The following is a 14564-nucleotide window of genomic DNA, read 5'->3' on the forward strand; positions in this document are numbered from 1 at the left end:
GCCATAAGCCTCATGGTAAAATATAAAATAATGGAGATGGGTTAATTCTAGATGTAAAATCAAACTATCAATATGGTTAAGTAATTGGGCAAGCAGTGATTAAAATAATAGGATTTCTGTGTGATTGTTTTCAGGTCTAAGCTGCTGGGTGGCCGGGAAACAAGCGTCTCCTCAAGCAACACTTGTCTCATAAAATTTTATGAGGAATCATTGCATCCACCAGTCCATGACTGCAGGACGCAGAAAATGTGTTTAGTATTTGCTACTTAAAACTTTTACTGGCTCGTTTGAGTGAATTCACTTGAGAAGTGGGAACCACATTTGTGAAAAGGTCTCCATAAGACCGTGCAGTAGGGAAGCCTTGTAGAACATTTTCTTAATTAGTGATTGAAGATGTGGGTGGTGTCATCCTTGCGCTGGTGGTTCTGGGTTTTATAATGCCCATAAGAGTAAATCATTAAGCAGTATTCTTCTATGGCCTCTGCTTCAGCTTCTACCTCCAGTTTCTTACCCTGTTTGAGTTCCTGTCCTGATTTCTATTGATGATGAATTGTGATACAATAGTATAAGCAAAATAAGTACATTCCTCTTGAAGTTTCTTTAAGTCATGGTGTTTCATCACAGCAATAGAAACCCTAAGATATTGTCGATGATGCTCCATGGTAAAAATTGACTGTTATCAGACTCCAAAATCATTGAGAACAATGATCTTCTTATAATAAGTACTTATATAGATATTTCTTGAACTGTTAATTTAAACACGGAGCCACCAACAGCTTTTGTTAGCCTCTGTTTTGTAAATGGTAAACTTTAATATTATTTTAATAATTCCATATTATAACACATTACAGAAATCTTGATTCTTATTTGCTTTCTGTTCTTCCAGTGCCTGGATTGAGCCCTGATCTCAAATGTACTAGAAAACTGCACTCTGCTCTATAATGCATTCACTGAATCCCCAGCTTACAATTTTTTCCGTTTTGAAAAAACATAACACTTTGCCACATCCTTAAAAAACAACCCACATTTCCTTTGATCAAATATTCTGTTGTTAGTGGTTAAACCGGCTGTTTTATTGCTAATTTTATTCCTTCATTACGCAATTTTTAGTTATTTGTGTACGTATGTGTTCATACTTGTGCCACATCTGTTGTTGAGGGGCCTGCTTGTTGGTTCCCAGCTGCTCAGCCCGAAATAATCACACAGAAATTATATTATTTATAATTAGCTCATTGGCCCATTAGATCTTGCTTCTTATTGGCTACCTCTCACATCTTAATTTAACCTATTTCTAGTAATCTATGTATCACTACAAGGTCCTGGCCTACCAGTGAAGTTTCAGCATGCCTGTCTCTGGTGGCTCCATGACTTCTCTCTCTCACTCTGCCCTTCTTCCTCCCAGCATTTCGTTTAGTTTAACTGGGCATTCCCTGCCTAGCTCTGTTCCCCTATAGCTCCGCTATAGACCCAAAGCAGTTCCTTTATTAACTAATGATATTCACAGCATACAGAAGGAAATCCCACATCACACATCACATGTATGTAGATCAGAGTACAAGCTCTATGAATCAATCCTCTCCTTCTACCTTGTGGATTCTGAAGATGGAACTCAGGTTGTGAGGTTCATAGGGGAATGCCTTTATCTGCTGAGTAATCACATCAGCCCCCTTATTGTATTTTTGTACTCAGTTTACTCATATACTTATATTTTGTTTAAATTAACTAATATGGTAGTAGTCTCGTCATTTAAGATTATATGTTTAGTGAAACTATTTTCATTTATTTTTATTTGGATACTATAAATTTACACAAAGATACTTAGGAATAAAATGGTTGTCCTTGGCAGCATATTGATAAGAAATGGGACCACTGGTCACTGATAAGATGGCAACCTTTCAGTTTCTTCATAACACCCTTGACCAAGACCTGACAGGCTTTTTCTCTTGCCAGCAATACTCTCACCATTCTAGTTGACCTGTCCAGGGTGGTCATATAAATTTATGGCTGCCCCCCTGAGCATGGTTACATGAAGTTTTGGTCCTATGATCTCCCCTTTTATTTTCCTAAGGTAACCAATAGGAAACGAGAGGAGGAGGAACCATCTCAGACCACCAAAGCCACAGATCTATGTGGGAAGATAAGATTCTGGTTTCTAAATCTTCTTCCCACTTTATGGGGTATCTTTCTCTGTGCATTGTTTGCCTTTTCTGTATGTACGCTTGTGTGCCTCTTCACTTTTAATAAAGATTGTCATTTTAGTTTTCTATCTGTCTGTCTATCTATCTATCTATCTATCTATCCATCTATACATCTATCTATCATCTGTCTGTCATCCTTTAGAAAAGTGATTTAGGCACAGTCCCATCATCAGACTGTGAAAAAAAAAGTCTCTAAAATTTGTTAGAATTAAATGGTCAAACATGACTAGAGAGCCAATTACTTTAGTCAATAAGCATGCATCGATTGATCATTTTGTGTTTCATTAGTCATAAGTGAGTCAAAATCTTGCATAACTTTCTTGAATTGTTTTTCTGCTATGTAGTTCTAAAATTATCTCTAACAATTTCATCTTTCATCTGAAGATGGTCTACGAAAACTGTTGAGGTTGTTGAAGTTAGTGAATCTCCAAATTTAGATGATGAAGAGTAAGATTCCATTAAAATTGAGTTTGAGGTTTTCTACAGGATTTCAGTGGCTGTGCTCTTTCTGGTAATTGTTATCCATTTGTTTTCATTATGAGGCTGATTGCTGTGTCTTGTATAGGGCTAGAATCAGGCTTCACCCAGTGTCTGGCACATAAGAGTTCAATTTGCTCAAAAAATGTATGAGTAGAATTGAAAAAGAATATCATATATTCAGCAACACAAGGGAACCTTTCTACATTGTTTCTACTTGACTGTTGATTATCTCTGAAATGAACTTTGATTTGGTTTTACATGTTTCAAAGAAGAGCGGCAAATACAGTAAGACATTAATTTACTGTTCATTAACTGAAGTTCAAGATCATTCATTCAATTTTAGTTTACACGAAAATCACTATTTCTTAATAAAAAGCTATATTAAATTATATGGAAAATTATTGACTTTTTTAACAAGCACATAGAAAGAACAACGAAGCTTAAGATTTCCAGGACAGTTACAACTGACTGGGTGCAAATTTATGTCTTAATAAACATTCATCTATGTAGGAATATGAGCTAAGCAGACCCTTAATTTAAACTATACAGTTGTTGAAACTTCTACCTATTAGTAACTAAGAGCTTTGCTATTAAAGACCAAAGAAATGCCTTCAGGATGCTCAGAATCAATTTTGTCTATTTTGCATTCTAATAGAATTCATAATTCTATATGAGGAAATTCAGAATGTGAGGTAAAAGTCAATTAAAACTTTATATTAAAATAACGTGACAGGTGGACAAATAAGAAACATAGTTGAAAAGTAATTGCATTCCCCTGCAAGAAGCCAAACTTTATAAACACCTTTTGGAGACAAGCAAAGAAACCCTTTCCCCGACTGTTCTCAAGCAACAGAGTTTCCCTGTGACTTTCCTTTTCTTCAAGGTCCAGATCTTTCGGGCTAGCAAGCCCCCTGGGGCTCTCCTCAGAAACCTTCAAGGCGTCTGCCTCTTCCTGCTGAGGAGCTAGACAACTATTGAACCTCACAGCGGTCGCCAAGATGCAGAGAACTCCTGCCTGTTCCCGCCAAACCCGTCGCGAGCCTCTCGCCGAGCCCATCCGAGCCCGCCCGAGCTCCTCCGAGGCTAGTAGCGCAGGGGCTTCTGGGGCTTGTGGTCTCCGCCCGCCTGCCTCTTGATTGGCAGGGGAAGAAAGGAGCAGGGCGGAGTGACGCTCTGGGCTTTGGCGCCCACCTGCGGGCAACGCTTGCATTCGTGCTCAGGGCACGGAACAGTGGCCCCTGTGCTTCCCCTGCCGCCTGAGGGCGTCCTTCCTTCTCAGGAGCCGTGGATTTGTGCAGACAAGGCTTGCCCTCTGTTCTGTCAGGCCGCTGCTCCCCTCAGGCTGCGCATGCTCCCAGGTGCTGAGACTTGGGGCTCTGTGTCACGCCCTTAGAGGAGGTAGGTCTCGTTATTTTTCTTTCTGTTTTTTCTTTTTCCTTTTTTCTGTTTTTGTTTTTTTGAGATAGGGTTTCTCTGTGTAGCTTTGGAGCCTGTCCTGGAACTTGCTCTGTAGACAGAGCTGACCTCGAACTCACAGAGATCCACCAGCCTCTGCCTCCCAAATGCTGGAGTTCAAGATGAGCAGCACCACTGCTTGGAGGGTCTTTCTTTAATTGCATCTGGAACCTCAGAAACTTTGGCAGGAAAAATCTGCCTTAGGTGGTGTGTTTTACATCCCTGAGTGTGTAAGCCCGGCTCGAAGGTCAGTATTGTTTCTGAGGCTTTCTGGAGAAGAGGACATGATTAGCCACTTGTTGATCAGATCGACGATTTTGGGACTGGATAGCCATTTGTTGATCAGATCTCTGGTTAACTACGTGTCGACCAGATCTTTGATTGAGCACTGACACACCGGGAGGAGCTGCAGAAAGTGTTGAGGATGTTGAAGATGGGGCAGATGGGGTCTCTTGTCTCAAGGAGGTTGTAGGATAAAACCCATCATGGGAGAAGAACTAGGTTATAGAGAGATTTGTACCCTGTCAGAAGAACAGGGTCAGGATTGGGGTCTACATTACCGAAGAAGGAGTTAGTGAGGGTTTGGTGAGTTTGGAATGTACAAAGTAGTAGTAAATAAGTAATTTGAATTAAGTTAGGTAAAGCCTTGAATAGCATTATAGTCCGCAGTTACATATTTAGGATTTCAATTCCATCAGGAACCACAGAAAATAAATCGGTACTTTGACAGTCACAAAATACATATATTGTAATAACAATTCAGTAACATGGAGTCTTTGACAACTGAATTTTTCCACATATTTTGGGGTTTTGAGACAAGGTCTTACTATAGGCCAGCCTGACCACCTGCTCTCATGTCTTATAGATCACAAAAATGACCTATTCAGACATAAAATTTGGGGATGACCAGGAGCACACATAATTTTTAATTATTTTTTATGAGTGACAATGGGAATATCAATATTTCAAATCAGATATTTAAATATAGTATTATGAAGGCTTTGTTAAAACTTGTATAATATTAATGTGTACCGCAGTTTAATATATCAAACGAAATTCGAAGGTTAGCATATTTTAGCTTTCATGGTATATACGTACGACATGTATATGTTAATTTCTGTTGTATGACGATACTGAAGTCAAAAGTCAGAGCTTCAATTTGATAGGCTGTTAAATTAACTCAAATCATTTGAAGTATCAGTGAGATAGCCATACTTAATGACTGTGTTACAGAGAACAGTTTGGAGGAGTTTCGAGTTAGAACCCTGAAGGATGATAAAAGTAAAATATGTTAATGAGTTGAAGAAAAATTGGCTAAATTTTTCGCTGAGATATTATCGGAGTGGTATCACTTATACATCCAGATGTGTTTTAAGAACAGCAGATTGACTCTGAGTGTCAGAGTGTCAAATGCTGTAGCTGGGAGGAGCAGCATTTGAGAGTTTGGCAATTATTTCACTTGTTTGGCCAGAACATTTATATCCTTTGGAATATTGAAAAATTCTCTATTTTTGAAAAGAAAAACCAATAATTTTAAAGATTTTGTAAATGTTTATTTTATACTGAGCAAATTCTACTTCATACCTCCCTGCTCTCCTGTTTCATATCCCCCTTCCCCCAGTTATCCTTTCTCTCCCTTTGTTCTCCTAGACAGTTTTATTTTGCGTTCATGTCATATGTATGTGCATGACTTTATGTATCTCTACAAAATCTAGGAACCACCATGAATGAGAGAAATACTTGTCTTTCAGATACTGACCTAACTGCCTTAGAATGATCATCTCCATTTGTGTCAATTTTCCAGCAAAGACATGACTTTCATTCTTCTTTGTGACTGAAAGATATTTCATTGTGTATATGTAACACATTCTCCTTATCCCTTCCTCTCTTGTGAAGAATACTTCATTGGTCTCATGATTGTTTAGGGGAAAAGTGCTTCAGGAATCACCAATGTGCTTATATTTCTGCAACAGCTTGACTTGAATCAGTTGAGATGTGCAGGAATGATGTAACTAGGTCACACAGAAGATTTATATTTACTGTTTGTAGAGACTTCCATTCTGACTTCCACAGTGGCTGAACTAACTTACATTCGACCAACAGTAGATAATCATTCCGTTTGTCCACTTCCTCACTAGCACTTTCTGTTATTCACTTTTTTAGTAATTATCATTCTGACTGTGATAAATAGAATCTCACTATAGTTTGTAAAAATATTTTAAAACTCATTTGAGATGACAATGCAATTATATCATTTCTGGAATTTTCTCTCTCCATTACCTCCCAAGTACACTCTCCACTTTGTTCTTATTCAAATTCATGGCCTCTTTTTCTTTAATTGTAGTTATTTATATGCTTCCCTCTCTCTCTCTCTTTCTCTCTCTCTCTCTCTCTCTCTCTCTCTCTCTCTCTCACACACACACACACACACACACACCCTCTCTCTGTGTTTGTGTGTGTGTGTGTGTAAATATATAGATTTTACTGCTTAGCTAGTATAATGTTTTAATTTGTATTTCTTGGATGGTAAGTAAGGCTGAACTTTTATTTTTGCATGTTTATAGACTATTTGCATTTCATCTTTTGAGAATTGTCTATTTGCTTCATTATTCCATTTAGTTATGGAGTAGTTTGATTTCTTGTTTAGTTTTTTGTGCTTTTTTATATATTCTTGATATTAATCCTAAAAATAGCTAGCAAAGATTGTCTCTCATTCTGTAGACTTTCTTCACTCTATTAACTGTTTACTCTCCTATGCTGAAACATTAATTTCATTATATCCTAATTATTTGTCATTGACCTTATTTCACGAATGATTTCTGTCAAATCTTTGCCTATGCATTTGCCTTCAAGTTTCTTTCCTATTTTTTCCTAATAACTAATTCAGAGTTTCAGGTCTGATAGTTTTTTTTTCCTTTCTTAATGGTGAGAGAAATCTGAGTATCATGTTATTTTGAAAGATAGAAGTCGAAACAGATGGGGAAAATGTCATGAGGCCTCACTGTAAATGAAGAACTATAGACATCTAAGGAAAGCTGGGAGTGGGGAAGGTGATCATGCCCAGGGAAGAGCACTCCAACTGGTTGTTCAGGGTCAAATGGCTAGTACTTAAAACATGCAAAAATATCATCTTGTGGACTGAACTAGTTATATATTTAGGAATATGTATGTATATATTATGCAAACCATAACAACTAGTGAAAAGAGTCCATAAATTTGAAGGAAGGTGGCTAGGAGTAATGTAACACGATTAATAAAAACTCAGAGACAGAAATTGTGGTTAAACCTGAGAGTCAGAAAGACAAAACAACCAGCCACTGGCTCTTACCTCTACCTTAGTCCAAAATAGCAGTCTTGCCTCCAGGAATCTCAGAATGAGGCTGTGTGGGATAGCTGTCTCCTCCTGTTTTATAATCCTCTCCAGTTCTGGGCTTAAGGGCATGCACCTCCTAGTTTCTGTGGCAAACAAATTCCAGTGTGGCTACTGGAATTAAAGGTATATGTTATTGCTGCCTGGTGTGTAAGGCTGGCCAGTGTGGCTCTTTTACTTTTCTGATCCTCAGGCAAGCTTCATTTATTAAAATACAAATGAAATACCACTACAGGAATATGGGGGGCAGTTAGAGGAAAGAAAGGAAAGACAAGAGATTTTCTTTTTATATTTTAATCTCAAAAATAAAAGAAAAAAGAAATCATAACATGGAATCACTTTGAGGTTATTCTTATTATTTTTTGTTTTTGTTTTTGTTTTCTGTGTTTGGGATGCCACCAAATTCCTTGAGTTTATTAGGCAAGTACCCCATTACTGAGATGTTCCCTCAGCTGGAGGATGCTAAAGGACTAAGGGAGTCTTCAGCCAGAGGATTAGATTGTAAGAACTAAAGAGGGAAGGTGGTTTGTGGAGAAGATACAAGGATTTGGAATGGAACTGCTTCATATTTTTGAAATGTTGCTTATGGTATATAAAGACAGAAAGATACTGGCTGTTATTTTTGAGGTGCATATCACAGAATAATCACATTTTCTGACGTTCTAGCTGAGTGGCTAAGGATCTAGCTTACTTTTTGTCCATCCAGTTGATATATTAATCACCTAATAGTTTTTCAGTACTGACCCACTATTAGTAATAGGGATTTCTGCTCTAGTCTGGTAGATTGTGATCAATGACATTTACTAACTGTGGAGGGATATAAATATCAAACAACTCTAGAGGGCGTGATCTAGGTGTAGTCCTAATACCTGCTTTAGAAGGAAATTACATGTCTTGTGAATCAAGGAAAGAGACTTTAAGCATGGAGTTAACTTTGATCCTTGTTTAGGGGCCTGCTATACCTCTCATTTGCTGATACATCTTCAGTTACCATCAACTTCTTCCTGGGTCTTATTTCAATTTTTGGCATTTGAAATATGTTTTCTCATTGGACTGTTGGGGTAGGTTGTGAAACATTAAAGAACCAACACTCTGTGAGGGTCCACCTCAAGCCCAGTATTGTTGCTTCATGGTGATGGAATGTGAACTAAGCAGCCATTTGATTGTATTCATGGTATATTGTTCCCATTGGGGAAAAGAAAGGTTTAGGGAACGATAAATCGATGATCAGCCACAGCCGCCACAGGCTAAGCCTTTTAACATCCGTTGGAGAAACCACAGCAAGTGCAGTGCCTGTCACTTCTTATTAGGAATTTTTGGTAACAGCTAATGAAAGTATCATCTTTCCCTCCTTCCTGTTTTAAATTTTAATGCTTTCAGAGTGAAGTGATTGTGGAGTAAGCATCCCCTCGGCAGGGAAGCAAAGTTACTGTTGCTGCGATGGTTTGGCATTATAGCACTGAGTGTTGGCTCAATGGTTTTACAGTCAATTATATTGTTCAGTTTAAAAGATAGCCAAAAGTCACCTCTGTCAAATTTTGTTTGGTGTGATTCGGAATTTTTTCTTAATAAGTATGTTCTCTTAAAAGAAGCTCTTCTGTGATGTGGAAGGAGGTGAATAATAAAGACTCGATAAAACATAAGACAATGTTATCACTTGAAGAGGGTAAAGCCTTTCGTAGATAAGATTATCTGTGTGATTCTTTTTGTTACTGGTTTTAGCAATGAAAGTAAAATAACAGCAGAAATAGCATCTTGTAGGATGCTGGCTTACCTCATGATATGGTATTATTAACTAGGGCACCTAGATATGTACGGTACAGCATATTAATATATGTCTTTTAGTATAAATATACCACTTTTAAAAGACTAGATATTATTTAGAGCAAAGCTTGTAAAATACTTTATGTATTGTCAGAAAGTCAATATTTGTAGGCTTTGTAGGTCACACTATTTCTATTGCAGCTATTCAGCTCTGACGTTCTAATGCAAAGGCAGCTATACATAATTGAATGGATACGAACATTTATTTTTATCTTTGGTTTTATGTGTTATAGAAACCAGGATGCTCTCATCTGACATATGGGCCACGGTTTGCCAACCACTGACTTATAGCCCCTCTGAGATTTCCTAGTGAATACGGAGTACGACACATCAGAATGATTGATAGCTGAATGCTTTATAAAAGCAGAGATAAACTAATTTTATTGCCTGTTTTATCTTCATTTCTAGCACAGTGTCTGATAAGGAAGAGTTAATTTAGCTTATTTATTGAACAGAGTAACAACTAGCAAGTTTATATGGTGGAAGATTATCCTAGGTAAGCTAGGACATTCTACATATGATTTACAGGTTATGCGATAGGACTCAAAAACACTACCATTTGGGATAGAACAGTTGTTGATTTTGAGTACTTAATTCAAAGAACAGATCTAGAGAAGATGAGTGAAAGAAACGGAGAGAGGCTATAAAATGACAGTAAGGAACTTTAGGTTTGTGGATCTCTCCCAGTAAAAATGAAAATTGTGTCCTTTGGAAGTTTTATTCAGAGAATGTCTTTCAGCGCCTGTCAGAGTCTTGGGTTTTCCTATTAGACCCTCTGCTCTGTGTGACATTGTTAGCATCTGTGATGCTTATCTTCCTCTTATCTCTCCAGATGCTGTACCTGTTCTTTCTGTCTTTCCGATGTATGCTCCTCATAACCCAGCTCTCCCCTCAGAGGTCCTCTTCTTACTCCACCCTCTCTTGCATTTCTTCTAATGGATCTAGCTCTCATGCCTTAGGCTTTGATCAATGGAAAGGTGCCTCTGTTTTACTGTTGTGATTTCCAGCTCCCGGGTCATTGTGTGTGTTAGTGTCTTAACTGTCCCCACTTTTAGAAACAGTTTCTAAAAGCTGTATCCACATTACTCATATTGGGGTATCATCAGCTTTTCTACTGATCCTTGATTTTTATAGTAGGCTTTCCAGAGATGCATATTCTATGTCAAAGCATGACTTAGTTTAATCAACATCGGTGACTCTGATTTTTTATTTATTAATTTTTGTATTATGTTTCTGTGTATGCGTGCACAAGAGCCATAGTGCATGTCTACGAGTCAGTTCTCACCTTGTGCCATGTGGTTTCTGGGGGTCGAGTCGAGGTCATCAGGTGGCCAGTGCCCTTATCGCTACCTGTCTACCAAGTCATCTGATTCCATCTCTTCCAGGGTCAGAATGCTTGAACAGCAAATTGAGCTTACGGAAATGTTTAGAAGTGAATTCTCAAGTGAATTATTAAATTTATCTTGTTTTAATACTAAAAGTCCAATTTATCTTTTAAGAGGCCTCACAGATAATTGTCAGCTTCTATAATTCTTTTTTTCCCTGATTCATTCAGTGAATTCATTCCTTATTTAATTTTTGATTAGATTGCATTCACTATGGCAGAACTCTAGAAAATAAACCCTCTTCTATTTAACACATGCTTTTGTTTAGTTGGAATACATAGAATAATAAAAACACCCTATTAGAAACTACTTTTGATAGTTGATGAGAAAGTTCTAACATTCTTAATCTTTAGTATTTTAGAAAATATATTTCAAAGGTTGCTTTGTTTCCTATATTGTCCTTTTATTTACATAAATACTTGCCATGGCAAGTTGAAAAACCAAGCTAAGCCTTATTATTTCACATTTCCCAATGCTGATTGTTTATACCTCTTCAGAAAAATAGAAGGATAAGCTTACATTTCCTTCTTCAGTGACTACATGCATACCTGACCAAAAGCTTATTCATGTAGTTTCCTGTAATTTGCTCATTTTCTTATTCTTCTGCTTCTGTAGTCTTCCCCTCAGATTAAAAGCCAAGAGGGGAGGGACTTCTGAGTTTGCAGTGTCTGGTACAACCAATCATTGATTCTTAATGTTTACTGACAGTATAAGAATTTAATATTCTGTCTTTCTATAACAGCACACAGAACATTTAATATAGTTCTCAAAAGATCACAGCTTCCTAAAACTGTATTTGCCTGATAGCTATCGCCTGAATAATACATTATTATGTAAGCTTTGTCTTTTAAAACTTTCAGTTTTCATCCATTAATCTGATGATTAATTATAACTATTGCAACCTTGTAACAAATAGGTTATATATCTATATATAAATATACGTTATATTTTTATATATATACATATATATCATATGTTTCTGATAAATTCTTCATAAAAAAGTTTTCTAAAACAAATAGGATAGTTTAAATGCTATCTTCTTACTAGAGAGCACAGTGTAATTGTAGAGAATACGGAGCATCTGGTCCTGAGAATGCGTTGCATAATACAACACTGTTAAAAATATGGTAAACAAATAGACAAAAATCAGGTTTCCCAGTCTGTCCTAAAAAAGATGGCTGCTGCATGAAATCAAGTAAGGAACTGGTTCATTTGATGTGCGCTGGGAAGTAAGTTCATCAGTTATTAACGTGTCTGCCTCTTGTTTTTACTGTAAGGAAATCAACAGCTCAAGTTGTGTGGGCAGCTATTTTATCAGCACTATTTGAATTCTTTTTACTTTATAATACTATTAGTATGTGTTTCTGACTGCGGTTTGTTTCTTCATTGACCAGACGCTGGAGTCACATCAGAGCCTTACTTCATTTGTCCTGACCAACCTGCTGGCAACTTTCCAGAGTCATTTTTTTTTTTTTGTGCACACTTTTGCTGTTTGGTCTGGTCTTCCTTCTAGCTTTCTTTATTTTCTAGTGTCAACATCTCTTCAATTTTCTCTTACCAAGCAGAATCCACTTTTTCAAATACCACTCAGGCTCTTTCACTTATCCACCCCGCAGGCTGGACTATCTTCCAGCTATCTAGTGTAGGAAGTTCACATTTTTGCCACCTGACATTCCAGGTCCCATTTTCCCAATCCTATTTTCCTTAATTCCCTAAATTATCACTGAGAACTGGCCGGCAGCTTAATATCATCTTACATGGAATTGAGAAAAAGTTCAAGAGTTGTATCTGATTATATTTATCATAAAACTGTAGGTTTGGCACTGGGTGTCCCTGGAGAGGACTTTTCCAAATCAGAGAATCCTCAGAGGAGGCAGGCATGATGAGAGGGAGCTGAGATGCTGGGAAGGATGGGTGTGGAGGCTGCAGCAGGGGAGCCTGATTGCTCTATTCAAATCCTTGGAGAGTGATTTAGTAACCTGAACTTTATGCTGCTTTACTGTCAAGTGTAGACTTGGGAATCGTAGTCCGAGTACAGAGCATGTAGAAGGAATTGCTGAGAGTGGATCCTTAGGTAATCAAATTTTCAATTTTGTTCATCTGTGTGGTCTGTGCCAGTCTTCTAATTCTGTCCTTAGTTGACACACTAGATCATCCTTCTGATGTGAGCTCTTAGGAGTTCATGATATATGAAGCATTGGTGTTACAGCTTTTTATACAGACATATACTTAAGTAGTTATTTGTGCCACAAACGCTAATTTACAGTATTTGACTCACTTGGCAGGCAATGCACTTGGTTGTGCATTCAAATTGTGTCTTTATTCCTATGTGATTTGGGGCTGGTTTCTCATTGTGTTTCTTTTACATCACAGGGTTTTTACAAGAATCAGATATGTTGCATGGATGGAGGGGGTAGGGCCTTGGACTTCCCACAGGGCAGGGTTCCCTGCCCTCTCTTAAGGAGGGAGGGGGAGAGAGGAGGGTGACTGGAAGAGAAGGAGGGGAATGGGAGGAGGGGATGAAGTGTAAATTTTTGAATAGAAAAAAGAAAGAAAAAAATGCTGATGGCCCTTAATCCAAATACTTTACATCATAAAACACCATCATTCATAAGAGAGTTTATTTTTCTTCACTTCCTTTGTTTTATTTTATAATTTTTTTCCCTTTTTGTGGTGATGGGGAATGAAGACAGTCCTTACACATACTAAGGAAACACTGTACCTCTGAGTTAAAGGCACCCCCCAGCCCCCAAATTTTTCTTCTTTTGCTTTTCACCCTCCCCACTTTGGAAGTAACCATCAAGTGAGAAAGTGATACATTTATCTGTAATTTTTGTAACTGGCCAATTTCCTCTCCTTATTTAAGTCCACTACTAAATGTTTGTTTCTATGAATAGCACTTGTTATTTTATCCTGAACGACAAAAAGGTAATGGCAAATTAAAGTTGTTAGCTGCATGTAGCAATCTGGAAAGATTGCCAGGCTTTCTATATTTCCTTCTCCTACATTTTCTACTATTAAAAACACATGCATAAAATACACACTCCTGGCTTTTGCTTATTGAGAATTAATGTGGGGGGTAGGGAGCTAATTCAGAGTGAAGGCCACATGTACTTTTCTTCCAGAGACTCTGAGTTCTTTTCCTGGCCCCTCAAACACGTGGTGTGTATTCACCCAGGCATACACACATGCTCATAAATAAAAATAAAAATCAAAGAGTTTGAAAGTAACCTTTGACTTTCTTAGTTGAGTTCTGTATTTTTTTTTTAAAGCAAAAGATGCTTATTTTCTCATGAAGATGGCAGCTGAATGTGAAGTGGCTGGTTTTGGTTCCTTTGGAGGGCTGTGAGAAGCACTCTGTTCCACACACCTCTCCCAGACTCTGGTGGTTTTCTGGCAATCTTTAGTGTTCCTTGTGAATAGTATTCTCCATGTGTCTTCATACTGCATTTCCCCTCTAGCATCCAGAAATGTCTGTGTGTGCAAGTTTACTGTCTTTTAAAAAGGGATTATTTTTAATGTTTTTTTGTGTATGTGTCTGTTTGTGTCAGTGCACTTGGACGCAAGAAGGGCATTGCATCCCCTGGAGCTGCAATTACAGAAGGTTGTGAACTCCCCAGCCTGGGTGATGGGAGCTGTAACTGGGCTCTGAAAGAGCAGACAGTACTCTTAACCACAGCGCTATCACTCCAACCCCAGCTTCTCTCTTCTCCTTCAAAAATAAAATACTTGATTATTTTTAAGAATTCCATACATGAACAAAATATATTTTCATCGCATTTACCCCTAACTTTCCCCCTTAACTCCCCTGGAATTCATTACTGCACCCCTCCCAACTCATGCCCCCCCCCT

General features: G+C 37.8%; 1 protein-coding gene across 1 annotated transcript in view; it reads left to right on the top strand.

Annotated features, from left to right (window-relative positions):
• Nucleotides 1–3909: 3909 nt before the first annotated feature.
• The window catches only part of Mei4 (meiotic double-stranded break formation protein 4), a 156381-nt gene continuing 145726 nt past the window's right edge, over nucleotides 3910–14564 (top strand). The window contains exon 1 of the mRNA XM_048435694.3: nucleotides 3910–4076. The gene's annotated coding sequence lies outside the window, so the exon portion shown is untranslated. The remainder of the gene's footprint in view (nucleotides 4077–14564) is intronic.

This window comes from Myodes glareolus, chromosome 4, assembly GCF_982192425.1.
Source record: "Myodes glareolus chromosome 4, mMyoGla1.1, whole genome shotgun sequence".
Taxonomy (NCBI): Eukaryota; Metazoa; Chordata; class Mammalia; order Rodentia; family Cricetidae; genus Myodes; species Myodes glareolus.